At 47.5% G+C, this 16980-nt stretch overlaps 1 protein-coding gene across 2 annotated transcripts in view; it reads right to left on the bottom strand.

Annotated features, from left to right (window-relative positions):
- The window catches only part of WWP1 (WW domain containing E3 ubiquitin protein ligase 1), a 248013-nt gene extending 238195 nt beyond the window's left edge, over window positions 1-9818 (bottom strand). The window contains exon 1 of one of the 2 annotated variants that reach the window (XM_040354574.1): window positions 9695-9818. The gene's annotated coding sequence lies outside the window, so the exon portion shown is untranslated. Of the gene's footprint in view, window positions 1-9690 lie in introns of both variants that reach the window. The other variant, XM_040354575.1, reaches the window with a different exon arrangement.
- Window positions 9819-16980: the final 7162 nt, after the last annotated feature.

Below are 16980 nucleotides of genomic sequence, written 5' to 3'. Positions count from 1 at the left end.
TGTGCAAGGTGCGACAATAGGCAACAACATTTGTTTTATTCATCCTGGAAACTACTGTAAATCACAGGCGTGAGCAGGGGGTGTGCCAGGGCCCCCCGTCCCCATGTTGTGCCCCCCCCCCCCACCCCATATCACAGCAGTGCTGCTGGCATCTCTCCTCTCCCTCTGGCTACTGCAGAGGATGTTTCAGGATGGAGAGTGGGGGAAGGAGTTAACCAATATGTAATTTACCAACCCCTTCCTTTTCTAAATGAACACATTCACTCAAATGTGTTCAATCATAATGGAAGCATAGTAAACTGTTTACTATGATTCAGTTTGTGAATGAACAGGAATCTGCTCAGCACTGGGCACTTCCCATTCATTCGCTGTCCGGTGCAGATAGGGTTGCCACCTCATCCCTTTAAAACAGAACACATATGAATTACACAGGTTTTGAGGCTAATTTAATTTAGATAAGGCTCCACTTGAGTTCAATTACCACCTTAATCAGCCACAGAACATGTGTAATTCATATGTGTTCTGTTTTAAAGGGATGAGGTGGCAACCCTAGGTGCAGATGAGGCTGCAGGGAAAGGCATGTGTGTTTGATCTTTGGGGTGCACACCCTAATGCAATAAGCTGTGCACACCTATGGGCAAAATACAGTTTCAGCTCTCAAAGTAAATGAGCACAGTAAACGAGTCACTCACTCTCCACCCCATCCTGTGAATGGACGAGGGGCAGGGCAGGACTTAGGGTGGTGGGGGCCCCTGGGCTTGAGTGTTGAAGGGGCCCCCTGGAGCCGAGAATTGGGGGGGATCGAAGTTGTTGAGCGGGGGGAGGGCGAATTGAAGTTGTTGAGCGGGGGGGAGCGCATTAAAGTTGTTGAGCGGGGGGGGGGATTTTGCAGTTGTTGAGGGGGGAGTGCCTCTCACCTGTGCCAACAGCCGGGGCCACAGACTGTCATTAGCCCGGCTGTCGGCTTTCTTCCCTTCAGCAGCCACAGTCCTCCACACACCACTCCGGTTCCTCCTGCTTCCGTGCTGCCTCCTCTTGCAGTGCGGGAAAATTAACCCTTTTGCGGGACTGCGGGAAGAAGCTGTCTGTGCGGGAAAGTCCCACAGAATCCGTGCGTGTTGGGAGGTATGCGCAGGGCCGCCATCAGGAATTTTGGGGCCCCTTGCACAGCTTAAGGCATGGGCCCCCTGAAGCAGAGAACCTAGGGGGGGGTGGGGGTGCTGCCGCCTGAAATTGAGAAGCGTGGGGGCTGCCGCAAATTGAGAAGCGGGGGGGCCTTTACAAAAAAAAGAAGAAATAAAGAAGAAAACAAATATATATAAATATATGTAGCCATCCGGGGCCCTGGGGACCTCTGGGCCTTTTAATAAAAAGAAAAAATAAACCTCTGGGCCCTTTAATAATAAAAAAAAAAAACATTTATAAAAAATACATAAAAAAAGGAGGTTGCCAAACCCGGGGGCCCTGGGGACCTCTGGGCCCCTGGGAACCTCTGGGCCTTTTAATAAAAAATAAAAAAATAAACAAAAATAAAAAAATAAACATTTATAAAAAAAATAAAAAAGGGGGGGTTGCCACATGGGGCCCTGGGGACCTCTGAGCCCTTTAATAAAAAAAAAAAATATATATATATATAAAAAAAAAATGTAATTTTTTTTATAAAAAAATAAAAAAGGTGGGTTGCCATCCGGGGGCCCTGGAGACCCCTGGGCCCTTTAATAATAATAATAAAAAATATATATATATATATACACATATATATATATATATATTATATAAAAATAAAAAATATATAAAAAAAACATTTTTTACAAAAAATAAATAAAAAAAAGGGGGGTTGCCGTCCGGGGCCCTGGAGACCCCTGGGCCCTTTAATAATAATAATAAAATATATATATATATATATACACACATATATATATATACACATATATATATTATATATATATATTATATATATATATAAAAATAAAAAATATATAAAAAAAACATTTTTTTACAAAAAATAAATAAAAAAAAGGGGGGTTGCCGTCCGGGGCCCTGGGGACCTCCGGACCCCTAAAAAAAAAAAAAAAAAAAAAAAAAAAATATATATTTTTTTTTTTTTTTTTTTTTAAAGGGGGCCCCCTATTGGGTGGGGCCCCTGGGCTTGAGCCCAGTCAAGGCCAATGGTAAGTCCGGCCCTGACGAGGGGAGATACTGAGCTTCCACCGGCCCTCTTCTCGTTCATTCACAAAAGCCTTGAGTGTCATAAAAATATTACAAGACGTTTTGTGAATGGAGGAGAGTAGAGAGCGAACAGCATCCTTCACTGTACTAGAACTATAAAGCCCCATACACACTATGAGAGTTTCTGAAGATTTTTGCCATCTTTAGATTTATCATAACCATATAATAGGAGGTCAAACCTTCAATTTGTATGCAATCAGGCAGGCCCTTGCACTACATGGTTTTGGTAAATCTGAAGACAAAAGTCTGCAGAAAATCTAATAGTGTGTATGGGGCTTAAGTCTCAGCTTAAGGTGTTTAGCGTTTACAGCAGTGTCTGAGATAAATGAAACAAATTACCTAATGCAGCACACATGGCACACCTACCAACAAAAGCCTGGGGAATGCCCAGGAAAAAACCAAGCCTCCTTACACACCCACCACAGACTTTATTCTTCCCGGGTCAAATTCTTCTGCGTTGACACATTCAGAGAACCTAATTGATGTCGGGATGAACAGGGGTGGATTTACTAAAAATGGAGATTGCAAAATCTGGTGCAGCTAGTCATTGTAGCCAATCAGCTTCTAACTTTAGTTTGTCCAATAAATGTTCACAATAAAAACAAGAAGCCGATGTTTCTATGCAAAGCTGCACTGTCCAGTTCTAGTAAATCAACCCCAAGGTGTTTTCCAGCTCTACCAGAGATCATTTCTATTTTTTTGTGTCATTGCTCAGAGTAAGCAATTGGCTTCTTTTATTCTTTCCATAGAAAACTAACATTTAAAGAGCAACTCCGGAACAGGTAAAAGGTCTCCCTTGGACCCTTTTCACACTGGGGCATTTTTCAAGCGCTTTAGCATTTAAAAAAAGCGCCTGAAAGAAGCTGCATCTGCAATCCCAATGTGAAAGCCCGAGTGCTTTCACACTGAGGCGCTGCGCTGGCAGGGCGTCAAAAAAAGTCCTGCAAGCAGCTTCTTTGCAGCGCTATAGGAGCATTGAATACACCGCTCCTAAAGCCCCCTTCCCATTGCGGGAGCTTTTTTTAACGCCCCAGTGGGAAAAGGGGTCTTAGCAGGGCTTTACCAGCGTTTTTCGGGAGCTGGCAGTGTGAAAGGGCTCTGAAAGCACTCAGGCTTTCACATTGGCATAGCAGATGAGGCTTCTTTAAGGCGCTTTACATGTTTTTTTTTTTTTTAACGCCAAAGCGCCCGAAAAAACGCCCCAGTGTGAAAGGGGCCTTAAAGTGGTGTGTCCAATAAATGTAAAAGTAGCTTTCCTTATCCAAAGTTCCCCTGGCTAATGAGGCTCCCCTATACTCCAACAGTGGACTTGCCGTACTCATGTCCAATGCAGCGCTGTGATCCCTGCACTGGTCATGTAGACATTAGAGGTGTCTGTAGTTTGCTTATTTACAGGTTCAATAAAGCTTGCCAAGATAGGACATCATCAAGCAGTGCCGCTGCCTCATACCATCTTAGCAGAGTGCGGTCGTGCTCTCTGGCCGGTACCAAAGGATCCAGAGACATAGGAATGGTTTGCCCGCTTGGATCAATGACAGTTTTCCTCTATCCCTTGGATGAGCAGATAATTGTGAACAGCAGCAGTGTCAGCCACTGATTTCTACCGGATACAAATCTGGCCGCAGCTGATCGCACACTGTGTGTGCACGCCGGGCCCTTAGACAGCCGTCAACAGAGCGGGCCCCCCCCCACCGGAAGATATTCCCTCATCTTCTGTTCTGGGGTCAACAGTAATATTTTGAATTGATCTCACTTTCTGCCTCATGGACACGGGGTAACCAGGTACAAATGGAGAAGGATGAATCTATCCAGAAGGAACACAGCAATAAAAACATCCCTGACTCCATCCACAACACCAAGCAATAAGCTGTGCTTATACAGAACAGTGAGCTGAGGCCACCCAGCCATCAACATCCAGTGCAAACTTTTCACCCGCTCAGGAGATGCTGCTTTCAGGTATCAAAGTTTCGGTTTTCACTTTCAGAAATATTTAGAAATCGTTCTTTTAACAGATTAGCCCACCAAAAACTTGAAGCGGAACCAAACCCATCAATTTAATGGTTTCCCAAAACAGTTACATTCAAGGCATGCCAGCAATGATAACGGTCACGGTTGCTTCTTTCAACTGAACTGCCAAACCATCCAATGTCTCGTGTCATATGTGATCACATGTTCATCACCATGGCAACTGCAGATCAAACAGAGGCCAAGGTGTCAGCTTCCTTGGAGAGAAGGGTTTAGTTCTACTTTCATTAACCACTTGCCGCGGTCGTTATACTGCGGCAGGTTGGCACGATCCCGCGAACCGTCGTAGCTGTACGTCGGTTCGTTTAAGCAGAATAGCGGGCGCGCACGCTGCACTGTGGGGGTGTCGATGCTGGTGGCCTGCAGCCATGAGCGATCACAGGCACGAGACGAAGAACCGGGACGTGTGTGTGTGTGTGTGTGTGTGTAAACACACACATCCCCGTTCTCTTCTGAGAGGAGATGCAGATCGTGAGTTCCTATAAGCTGGAAATCACGATCTGTCATCTCCTATAGCGAGTCCCCTCCCCCTATAGTTAGAACACACAGTCAGGGAACACAAGTAACCCCATGATCGCCCCCTGGTGTTAACCCCTTCCCTGCCAGTGACATTTACACAGTAATCAGTGCATTTTTATAGCACTAATCGCTGTATAAATGCCAATGGTCCCAAAAATGTGTCAAACGTTTCTGCCATAATGTCGCAGTACCGATGAAAATCGCTGATCGCTAGTAAAAAATAATAAAAATGCCATACATCTATCCCCCATTTTGTAGACGCAATAACTTTTGTGCAAACCAATATACGGTTATTGCGATTTTTATTACCAAAAATATGTATAAGAATACATATCGTCCTAAACTGAGAAAATATTTGCTTTAAAAAAAAAAAAAAAAAAAAATTGGGGATATTTATTATAGCAAAAAGTACAAAATATTGTGGGTTTTTTTTTTTCAAAATTGTCACTCCTTTTTTGTTTATAGCGCAAAAAATAAAAACCGCAGAGATGATCAAATACAAACAAATGAAAGCTGTATTTGTGGGTTGAAGAGGTTAAAGGGTAACTCCACTTTCGTGGGAAAAAAATAATAATAATAATAATAATAATAATATTATTATAGGATTGCGACACTCATTTTGTAATTGAATGTTACCTTTCCTTTTTAATCTGCAGCCTAGAGCTGCATGATTTTGGCTAAAATGAGAATCACGATTCTCGTGGCGTAACATCTTTCACATTAAACCAAAAAAAAAAAAAAACAATTGGGCTAACTTTACTGTTACACTTTTTTTTTTTTCATCGAAGTGTATTTTTCCCCCAAAAAATTGCGTTTGAAGACCACTGTGCAAATACAGTGCCACATAAAATATAGCAACAATCTGCATTTTATTCCCTAGGGTCTCTGAGATTATATATATATATATATATATATATATATATATATATATATATATATATATATATATATATATATATATATATATATATATATATATATATATATATATATATATAAAAATACAGATTTTAACTTTGTAAGAAACAAGTGTCAGTAAAATGTTTAGCCTTTAAAGTGGTTGTAAACCCACTTTTTTTACTTTTACCTACAGGTAAGCCTATAATAAGGCTTACCTGTAGGTAAGGAGAATATCTCCTAAACCTGCACGGTTTAGGAGATATTCCCCTCGCAATGCGCCGGCGCATGCGCAGGGGGATCTACGGTGAAAGGAGCGGCCGCCGCGGGAGTGACGTCATCGCCGCTCCGGCCAATCACAGCGCTGGAGCGGCGATACCCGGAAGACACGCCGAGTCAAGATGATATCTGATATTTTGAGGCGGGTTTACGACCGCTTTAAGTAGTTAAAACTTCCTACATTTACACACTGAAGTTTATCCCTTTGATCTAAGAGGGAGGAGTTACAATGTTTCTAGTTCTCTACTAGCACAGACAATGGCCCAGATTCAGGTACAATTGCGCTTTATTTGCGGAGGCACAGGGCAACGATTTTGCCCACGCAAATATTTTGCGCTGCCCTCGATTCACGGAGCAGTAGCTCCGTAAATTGCGAGGGCGCGCCGGCAAAATTGCCCGGCGTAAGCGCGCGCAATGTAAATGATCCCGCCGGGGGAATTATTTTAATTAGGCGCGCTCCCGTACCGAGCGTAAAGCGCATACTCCGTCGGGGAAACTTTCCCGACGTGCATTGCGGCAAATGACGTCGCAAGGACGTCATTTGCTTCAGAGTGAACGTGAATGGCGTCCAGCGCCATTCACGAATCACTTACGCAAACAACGTAGATTTTAAATCTCGCGACGCGGGAACGTGGGTATCCTATAGCATACGTAATTTGCGTACGCAGGGCTCGCGCAACGTTGTGAATCGGTGTTAGTATGCAATTTACATACTATACACAGATCACAATGGGAGCGCCCCCTAGCGGTCATCGCTAGAATGCAGCCTAAAATCTGCGTGGCACAAGAGCCTTAGAATAGAATAGAATAGAATATGCACTGACCACTCCCCAGAAACATAATTTCCTGCTTGTGTGATTGGCTCGCCAATTTTCCAGAAGTCTGTCTAAGATTACAAGTCAGAATTCAGGCATCCCCTGCAACAAAAATTTCATTTTTTGAAAAAAAAATTCAATTGGAACACATCTAAGGACCAGTTCACACCAGACGCAGTTCCGTACAGTTTCGTGTGCATTATTTCTGCACTAAAAATGCATGCACAGTGTTCCATGTATTCCAATGGCTCTAGTTCACACCATGCAGTCAGATTCCAGTCAGGTTCTGCACCAGAAACAGACTGCATGGTGTGAACTAGAGCCATTGGAATACATGGAAACACTGTGCATGCATTTTGTGCAGAAAAAAAGCACACGGAACTGCGTCTGGTGTGAACTGGCCCTAAAGGGATGCAGGCCCAGCAGATTTCCTCACTAGGGCCCTTCAGCGGCACACCTGACAGTTAATTATGAAACCACTCCCATTAGACCCACTCCGTACAGAGGCACAGACAAACACACAGGGATTTCTTCAGAATAACAAAAAGGTAGGAATCTGCAACAAAGTTTGTTATAATCCTTGCAATGTAGATAGGTCACCCAGAGGGGAATGTTTTTCTCAACAGAAATGGAGTTACTCTTTAATAGTTTCTGGCAGATGCTGGACAGACAAAGTGGTTATAAATCCTTCCACATACCCATCAAATTGATTTTCAGATGATACACAGATTAAATAAACCATCCTACATGTTTATCTGCAGTGCGCTCTTCTCTACATCCAAAATCCTGAATTTATAAAGCTTGTCTGAGCTGTCAGAAAACAGGGGCAGAGAGCAGAAGTAACACCCCACAGAGCTGAGGCTGTCAGTCAAAGGCTGTGTGCTGGAGGTCCCTCCACTGTCACCTTTCTTCTCTTGGTGTCAGAAGTAATTCATGCTGATAGCAGAAGAACAAAGCAGCGGACAGAAATGACACTTTGTGCTCTTAATTTTGACAAGTACACACTATAGAGGGATATGCTTTGCTCATATTTCATGTCTGAGGATAACAACCATTTTAAATGACCGAACATTTTCTTTTAGACTCCACTGGTGAGATCTCTTGTGCACATCATCTGACAACGAGGGGCTCCCACCATCCCTTATATTGGAGACACCAGAGGTAGCCAGGAACATTCACAGCTCCCAGAGGAAGAAGAATGGTAGAGATCTCACTGCTGGAGTATCCAAGACAAAAGACGGACCACCAATTCCACCTTTCACCAGAATATCAGTTGGGGGACGGGCCCTTCAAAATGGTAAAACCAATTACACATATAAACACCATGAAATGGGCACATAAGGATCTATAGGACAGAATGTGTGGTGGGACATCAGTGCATAACAGGAAATAGTGAATGACACAAAGCAAACCAAGAGGTCCAGAAGACCGTGAGCAGCCAAGAGGCACATAGCCATGGAATAGGGTTTCCTATAAGGACACAGATAAGGCAGTATATGGGGCGACCCATAGAGACAAATCAAAATACCATTTCCCAAAGTGCCACCAGCCTTGGAATCAGGGAGCCCCCAAGGACCCACCAGTAAGAGTTGGGCAGTCCCAAAGGCTGGCAAGTCGGGCAACCTATAATGGAATCTAGATGGAGAGTCAAACTACTCATAAAAGCCTCCATCCCGCAAGCTGGGCAACCCATAAATGACAACTTGCTCACTTGTGACAAGCCATAAAGACTGCCAGACAGCGAATCAAGCAGGCCGCCCCGAGGGCCCCCGCCGCACAGCGAGTCAAGCAGGCCGCCCCGAGGGCCCCCGCCGCACAGCGAGTCAAGCAGGCCGCCCCGAGGGCCCCCGCCGCACAGCGAGTCAAGCAGGCCGCCCCGAGGGCCCCCGCCGCACAGCGAGTCAAGCAGGCCGCCCCGAGGGCCCCCGCCGCACAGCGAGTCAAGCAGGCCGCGCCGAGGGCCCCTGCCACACAGCGAGTCAAGCAGGCCGCCCCGAGGGCCCCCGCCGCACAGCGAATCAAGCAGGCCGCCCCGAGGGCCCCTGCCGGACAGCGAGTCAAGCAGGCCACCCGAGGGCCCCTGCCGGACAGCGAGTCAAGCAGGCCACCCGAGGGCCCCTGCCGGACAGAGAGTCAAGCAGGCCGCCCCGAGGGCCCCCGCCGGACAGCGAGTCAAGCAGGCCGCCCCGAGGGCCCCCGCCGGACAGCTTGTCAAGCAGGCCGCCGCGAGCGCCCCGCTGGACAGCGAGTCAAGCAGGCCGCCGCGAGCGCCCCGCTGGACAGCGAGTCAAGCAGGCCGCCGCGAGCGCCCTGCTGGACAGCGAGTCAAGCAGGCCCCCGCCGGACAGCAAGTCAAGCAGGCCCCCCCGAGGGCCCCCGCCGGACAGCGAGTCAAGCAGGCCCCCGCCGGACAGCAGGTCAAGCAGGCCACCCCAAAGGGCCCCGCCGGACAGCGAGTCAAGCAGGCCACCCCAAAGGGCCGCGCCGGACAGCGAGTCGGTCGCTCAGTCTGCTGGCTTTTCAGTGCTGACTGGGTAGCCTGCCCACCTGACTGCCACTTGGGTGGGCAGGCTGACCAGTGGTCATTCCTTGAGGCCCACCAGGCAGCAGTGAGATGCCAGCAGACTGAGCACAGAGTGACCCATAATGGCCCCCAGTCTGAGGGTCAGGCAGATGGTACAGACAGTCCTCCTGCCAGCTGGACAAGACACATTCAATCAGCAGACGTGTGGCAGAGCACAGAGGGGCCGGGCACCTCAGTGTCAGCACACAGTCCATAGAATACAAGGAGCGGGCCCCGGGCTCTGGTGCCAGCTGTGCTCCCCGTATATCCGGGCAGTGTGCTCAGACAATACACAGGACAGCTATGGCAGGGTGTGGGGAATATACAGAGGGGGGGAGGGGGACACTACTTCACACACCGTACCTACCAGGGCGGACGTCCCGTCCTCGGCCTCCCCTGCCCGGGCCGACCGGTTCCTCTCCCCAGTCACCGTCCGCCTCACACTCTCCCTTCGCCCTGCACCTCTGCGGCCATCGCACGGCTCCACCCCCCGGTCCCGCCTCCCGCGCCTCATCCACTAGCCGGCCCGCGTGACGTCACCGCCCTACAGCGCAGCCGAGGCGCCTGAGAGCTGTGCGGGGCCGTGACGTCACTCTGTGCTAGTGCTGCTTGTGTGCAGCGGTGTATGGATCCCGGTCTGTGTACATGGATGTGTATGGAGACCTGGGATTGTCATCATTACACAGGCTGATATTACAATGTCACTATCTATGCTACAAGCCAGATCTGGCTACATTCCCCCCAAAAAGTATAAACAAACTTTAGGCCTCATACACAATGGAGGATCATCCCCTGAGCCTCAGATTTCAGCCTTGGTACCAGTGGTGGCTTGTGCTCAATTTTTTTTTTTTTTTTGGGGGGGGGGGGCGCAAAAAAACTAAAATTTCTGAAACAAAAGCATCAATTGCAGCCTCACTGTGCCCATCAATTGCAGTCACTGTGCCCATCAAATTCTGCCACTGTGCCCCATTAAATGCAGCCATTGTGTGTTTGTGCCCATCAAATAGTGCCACCAGGGCCGCCATCAGGGGGGTACAAGCAGTACACCTGTAAGGGGCCCGGAGGTCCCCAAGGCCCCCGGGTGGCAACCCCCCCTTTTTTTATTTATTTTTCTATACATTTTTTTTACTTTTAAATATATAAAATTATTATTATTATTATTATTATTATTAAAGGGCCCAGAGGTCCCCCGGATGGCAACCCCGCTTTTTTTTATAAAAAAAAATTACATTTTTTATATATATATATATATATATATATATATATATATAGTTTTTTATTAAAGGGCTCAGAAGTCACCAGGGCCCCATGTGGCAAACCCCCCCCCCCCTTTATTTTTTTTATACATGTTTATTTTTTTATTTTTGTTTATATATATATATATATATATATATATATATATATATATATATTATTTTATTATTATTAAAAGGCCCAGAGGTCCCAGGGCCCCGGATGGCTACCCCCCTTCTTTTTATAATTTTTTGAATAAATATATTTTTCTATATTTCTTCGTTTTTTTTGTAAAGTCCCCCCGCTTCTCAATTTCAGGCGGCAGCCCCCCTCCCCCCCCCCCCCCCCCCCCCCCCCCGGCCGGTTCTCTGCTCCAGGGGGCCTGTGTGCCACTGTGCCCCATCAAATGCAGTCATTGTGCCTATCAAATAGTGCCACTGTGCCCCATCAAATGCAGTTACTGTGCCCATCAAATAGTGCCACTGTGCCCCATCAAATAGTGCCACTGTGCCCCATCAATTGCAGTCACTGTGCCCATCAAATGCTGCCACTGTGCCCCATCAAATAGTGCCACTGTGCCTCATAAAATGCAGCCACGGTGCCCCATCAAATGCAGTCACTCTGCATATCAATAGCTGCCACGGTGCCCATCAAATTCTGCCACTGTGCCCCATCAAATGCAGCCACTGTGCCCATCAAATACTGCCACTGTGCCCATCAAATACTGCCACTGTGCCCCATAAATTGCAGCCACTGTGCCCATCAAATGCTGCCACTGTGCCCATCAAATGCTGCCACTGTGCCCCATCAAATAGTGCCACTATGCCCCATCAAATGCAACCACTGTGCCCCATCAAATGCAGCCACTGTGCCCATCAAATAGTGCCACTGTGCTCCATCAAATGCAGCGATTGTGCCCATCAAATAGTGCCACTGTGACTGTGCCCATTGAATTGTGCCACTGTGCCCCATACAATGCTGCCATGGTGCCCCATTAAATGCAGCCACTGTGCCCATCAAATAGTGCCACTGTGCCCCATACAATGCTGTCACTGTGCCCCATCAAATGCAGCCACTGTGCCACATCAAATGCAGCCACTGTGCCCATCAAATATTGTCACTGTGCCCCATCAAAAATTGCCATTGTGACCCCCCACTCGCTCGCCGTCTGCCTGGTATTTACCTCGTCTCGGTGGCAAGTCAGGCAGCGGGTGACAGCGGTGAGCGGTGGGACCTTGCAGTGGGTCAGACAGCGGCTTCTGTATCCTCTGTGTGTCTCCTTCCCTCCTCCTGATAGGTGTCAAATCGTAGCACCTTTCCTTTCAGCCAATCAGGTGACGGGTAACAGACCCATGCACCTGATTAGCGGAGAGGCGGTTTAGTATTAGGAAAGCGAATATTCATTCGCTTTTTTTTATCACACCTGGGTTGACTGTGTTTGCAACCTTTGCGCTCGCAGTTCACCTTTTTTGAAGCCTATAGCTCTAATCAGGTGCTTCAAAAATACACCCCCCCCCCCCGCTGTCCGAAAAGGGGCCGGACGCCTAAATGGGGGGCGGAAGCCATGGATAGATTCATGCAATGCATGAATCTATCCATTATAAACAGAGGGGGTGGCTGGAAGTGCATTTGTGAGGTCAAGCACTGATGTTGGATGAGAAGGCCTTTGCTCTCAGTCTCCGCTCTAATTCATCGATAGGTGTTCTATCGGGTTGAGGTCAGGACTCTGTGCAGGCCAGTCAAGTTCCTCTAACACAAACTCAATCATCTATATCTTTATGGACCTTGCATTGTGCACTGGTGCACAGTCATGTTCAGTGCCGACATCAGGAATTATGGGGCCCCTTACACAGCTTCAGGCATGGGCCCCCTGGAGCAGAGAACCGGGGGGGGGTGCTGCCGCCTCAAAGAAGCGGGGGGGGGGGCGTGAATTGAGAAGCGAGGGGGTCCTGCCGCTGCAAATTGAGGTAGGGAGGCTTTGGGTGCTGGCTGACGAACAAGAAAAAAAAGGGGTGGTTGCCCTGAGGACCTCTGGGCCCCTTACAAAAAAAAATATATATATATATATATATATAAAAAAAATATATATAAAAAAAGGGGGTAGCCATCCGGGGCCCAGGGGACCTCCGGGCCCTTTAATAAAAAGAAAAAAAGAAAAAAAATATATATAAAAAAAACATTTAAAACATTTTTTTATAAAAAAAAAAAAAGGGGTGTTGCCATCCGGGCCCCTGGGGACCTCTGGGTCCTTTTTAAAAAATAAAATAAAAAAATATATAATAAAAAAAAAATGTTATTAAAAAAAAAGGGGGGAGTTGCCTTCCGTGGCCCTGGGGACCTCCCGGCCCCTTACAAAGAAAATAATACTATTAATATTAGGGCACTTACCTGTCCAGGGAGTCCGCAATGTCGGCACCCCAGCCGATCATCGGATCAACTCCCGGATGCTTCCGCCGCCATTCCTGCCAGGGGAACCCGGTAGTGAAGCCTTTTGGCTACTGTGCATGCGCGAAGCACGCCGCGCTTTCTAATTGGCCTGACGGCGGGTGAAGGCCACGGGCCGTCTCTGGAAGTGGGAAAGGGGACCTGTCAAAAAAAACGTCACCCGTTTCCCCTCCCCTGGAAGGTGGCAAATTTGGCACCGGAGGGGGGGGGGAGTATATAAGTGAGAGTTCCACTTTTAGGTAGAACTCCGCTTTAAGGGGAAGCAGTGACTGTACAAGGACGGCCATAGGTCATAAATTGATAGGTGTACAGGTAATGGTAAGTGGCCCTGAATGCACACTGTCTGTGTTCAGGGTCGTACACCTGCACCCACACACCTGTCAAACTATAACCTGCCACTACTGCACCTCCATAGCATAACATGACTGCATACAGCACAGAAACATCTAGATGAATGGTGCCGATGCCTGAGCCTCTATCTTCAGGTGACTGAGCTCACCATCCACTGTCTATCACTGAAGTCTCCCCCTTCCCTCCCTCCCTTGTCTCTCTTGCCTCCAAGTGAGTGAGCACACTAATGTAAGGGGTGCAGACTCTGATGTAAGGGGGGCTGTAAGAAACCCCAATTGGGGGAAAACTGGGAACACTAATGTAAGGGGTGCTCTGCAGACTCTGATGTAAGGGGGGGGGCTCTAAGAAACCCTAATTGGGGGAATGCTGGTAACACTAATGTAAGGGGTGCTCTGCAGACTCTGATGTAAGGGGGGGGGGGCTCTAAGAAAACCTGATTTGGGGAATGCTGGGAACACTAATGTAAGGGGTGCTCTGCAGACTCTGATGTAAGGGGGCCTGTAAGAAAAGCTGGTTTGGGGAATGCTGGGAACACTAATGTAAGGGGTGCTCTGCAGACTCTGATGTAAGGGGGGCTCTAAGAAACCCTAATTGGGGGAATGCTGGGCACACTAATGTAAGGGGTGCAGACTCTGATGTAAGGGGGGCTGTAAGAAACCCTGATTGGGGGAATGCTGAGAACACTGATGTAGACTCTGATGTAAGGGGGGCTGTAAGAAACCCTGATTGGGGGAATGCTGAGAACACTAATTTAGGGGGTGCTCTGCAGACTCTAATGTAAGGGGGGCTGTAAGAAACCCTGATTGGGGCAATGCTTGGAACACTGATGTAAGTGGGGACTTTGGTGAACAGAAATCCCCTTACAATAGAGTTCCCCTTTACACAAAAGTCCACAGCATTCCCCCTTAAGGCTGGGTTCACACTGCTGCGCACACGACATCGCATGTGATTTGCACCGCACTGCTGTGCAAATCTCATGCAATGCAAATTCAGCCATACAGATTGTATGGCTGAATTCGCATCGCATTCGGCCCAAAGTCAAGCAGGACCCTTTTTTTGGTTCGCACCAGAATCAAATCGCATGAGTGTTCACATCCATGCTATCCGATTCCTGTTTGAATTGACAGTTCGCAGTGCGATATGCAAACCGATCTGGGGGTGTCATTAACTTTGCATTGACACTCCCAGCGGTTCGCAAGTGTGAACGGCCTGATAGTCGGGTGCGATTCGGGAACCCGCAGTGGATTCGCAGGGTTCCTGCATCACACCAATGTGAATCAAGCCTAAAGAACAAAAAATTGCTGTGTGCAGCTAAAGTGTTCAGGTTTAATTGAAGGAAAGGTGGAAACCCTATCGCTGTGTCCTATTTTACATCATTGAGGCTGCCTGTATGAGGATGCATGGAACTCCTGTGTATCCCTGTGCGGGTAAACATGGCCCCTGCATGGGCATATGGCACAGTACACCCCATGTGAACACGGCCATGGATTATTGCAGGCTGCTGGCAGCGGGGATGGATGCTGCACCTGTGTCTTCCGAACGCATTAAGAACTGACATGTGAGGCATAGGGGCTAAATTGCCAGAGTGTATGAAGTCTAATGCCTCCTAGATCAAATTCTCTTACATGTACTTGTGCTTACGTGTATATTCAGAGTATCCAATCTGCCCCCCGGATGGACTCAATTCTATTTTCTCTAAAGGCAGCTAAACTGAATGCATCTAAATGCACAGTGTGAAATCTAAAATCTTTATATGCATTTGGAAATCGTTCTCATTCAGACAGCTGGCTTGACTGCAGCATTCTGATGCAGCTAAACTCGGCGTCAGGACCCAGCGGCACTCTGTGCTGTAGTCGCATACAAACCTGACTATTAGCTGCATCCAGTTTGTGTGCAGAGAGAATCATTGGCACTGAACAGAAACTGTCTGTATCTAGGGGTGGGTAGAGCCCTTACTGGCAGGTAACAACTCAAACTAATAAATACATAGCTCCCAACTGTCCCTGATTTCGAGGGACTGTCCCTGATTTCCCTCTGTCCCTCATTCCTCCTTATTTGTCCCTCATTTTGGTCTGATCTATATAGATGTATATAAAATGCACTTGTTATCTATCAAAAAGTGTTTTCCAGCACTAAACCTTTCATCTGATTTCTAAATAGCTGCATTTGTAAATTCCAAAAGCCAATATAAAGGAATAGTAGTGGTAAAAAAAATAAGCACTTGTGGATTTAACCAATCTTGTTTTTTGTACAATTCTTCTTTAAGTGGGCGTGGCGAGGGGTGTGTCCTATGCCTGCATACTTATGCTGATAGGTGTCCCTCATTCCCATCTCAAAAAGTTGGGAGGTATGTAAATACATGCGAATAGTGGCGACGCTGGCTATTGATTTCTACAGGATACAATTCTGGCCACACCGGGGGGATGCGTGGTCAGAGTCCAGGCTGAGGTTGCCACTCCGTTCATCTCTCTAGGACACCTTAGATGTGCGACTTCCAGGGGCTACCCCCTTAGGGTGACCACATTTCCAAAATACCCTCCCTTCCCAAAAATCAGCTTGTGCTGTAACAAATCACAGCACAGTGATTGGACACAAGAGGCAGGATTTATGATTTCTCCAATCACAAGCAGGGGGCGGGGATTGTGCTCCTCCAGTTATTCCCGGCCAGGACAAGTACTGTCAGTGAGTAAAGCTGTGATGTGGCGGCCTTTTTTTGTGGGCATCAGATTGGCCCATGGGGGGTAGGCTGTGTCAGTTTCATTCCGGGACACTTTATTGTCCTGGAATGAAGGTGCCCTGGACAGACCTGCAAAATGCGGGACACGTGGTCATCATATACCCCCTTCTTACCCTTCAACTGTGGCTGCACCGTTGTTGGTCACCGCTGTTTGGACACTGAGTATGCATAGGGATAGTTTCTCAGCCAGCAAGAACTGCAGGTTCTAGCCAGCAACCGGCCTTGTGCACTTAGCCACTTGCCGACCACGCACTGTAGCTTTACTGCTACAGTGCAAGCTGGAATGCGCAGAATCACATACTGTACATATACGCCATTCTGCTTTTCCAGGCAGGGGGTGCACGTGCGTGCGCCGGTCCTGCTGTGCTTCGTCATGCCGATCACCGGGTGGTTCTAAAAAGGATTGACTCAGGGGGGCTGATTCGCAAGAAGAAAGCCATTGTTGAAAGAAATCAATAAGAAGTCCCATTTGCAGTTTGTTAGAAGTCATATGGGAGACACAGCAAACATGTGGAAGAAGGTGCTCTGGTCAGATGAGACCAAGATTTTACTTTTTGGCCTAAAAGCAAAACGCTATGTGTGGCGGAAACCTAACACTGTACATCACCCTGAACACACCATCCCCACCGTGAAACATGGTGGTGGCAGCATCATGTTGTGAGGATGCTTTTCTTCAGCAGTGACAGGGAAGCTGGTCAGGGTTGATGGTAATATGGATGGAGCCAAATACAGGGCAATCTTAAAAGAAGCCTGTTTGAGTCTGCAAAAGACTTGAGACTGGAGTGGAGGTTCACTTTCCAGCATAACTACTACCCTAAACATACAGCCAGAGCAACAATGGAATGGTTTAGATTAAAGCATATTCATGTGTTAGAAAGTCCAGACCT

This window comes from Rana temporaria, chromosome 5 (assembly GCF_905171775.1).
Source record: "Rana temporaria chromosome 5, aRanTem1.1, whole genome shotgun sequence".
NCBI classification, from domain to species: domain Eukaryota; kingdom Metazoa; phylum Chordata; class Amphibia; order Anura; family Ranidae; genus Rana; species Rana temporaria.
This window is presented reverse-complemented; position numbering and strand designations above follow the sequence as displayed.